We start from the raw sequence: 838 nt of genomic DNA on the forward strand, positions 1-838 counted from the left end.
ATTCTGATATATATATATATATATATATATATATATAGTGAAAAATAGATATTAAAAATCTATTAAAATAGGATTTAGAAATTTATTATTTTTTATTGTAAATTTCAATGAAGATAGGAGTGTTTTCAATTGGTGGGTATCAGTGAGTTTAGGAGTTTATCAATTAGTGAATAAAATAATGAATTAGAGTTTTAAAATAAAATAAAATTTAAAAATTTATTTTATCTCCATATTTTATGGAGTTGTAGTGATCACAATCATATATATATATATATATATAAAATGAAAGTTAGAAGTTATTAAATTTTAATTACATTAATAAAAAAAATACAACAATATCAAAAAAGTATAATTACACAATAATACAATATATGAATGTATTTATTATTTTAAATTTAAAATAAAATATTGTAAACATATACTTTTATACGATATTCCTTCAAAACATTAGTGTTTAAAAAAATAACCTCCGTTAATAATCTCTCTTCCTTATTATTTATATACATGAAAAATTAATAAAAATCATTGTCAAATAAAATATTATTACGTATTCAGATTATTACTAATTATTAAACAAAATATTATAAATAAAACTATATTATAAACAAAAACGTATCTTTTTCAAGTTTCAGTTAAGGTTCTTTATTATTTCGAAGTATCGTAGAAAAATAGGTTCAGGTTCATTAGTGTAGAAATATTTGTACAAATAAAGTGACTCAGGAAGAAATTCCGTGATAATAATGTGGAAAGCACGTTCAGTCTTGAATGGATTGTTCTTTAAAACAATAGAATCCTGACAATATCAATGCCAGTGGTAAGTCGCCCCGAAACCAGTAAC

Source organism: Cajanus cajan, chromosome 1, assembly GCF_000230855.2.
Source record: "Cajanus cajan strain Asha chromosome 1, NIPB_CcT2T_4, whole genome shotgun sequence".
Classification (NCBI taxonomy): Eukaryota; Viridiplantae; Streptophyta; class Magnoliopsida; order Fabales; family Fabaceae; genus Cajanus; species Cajanus cajan.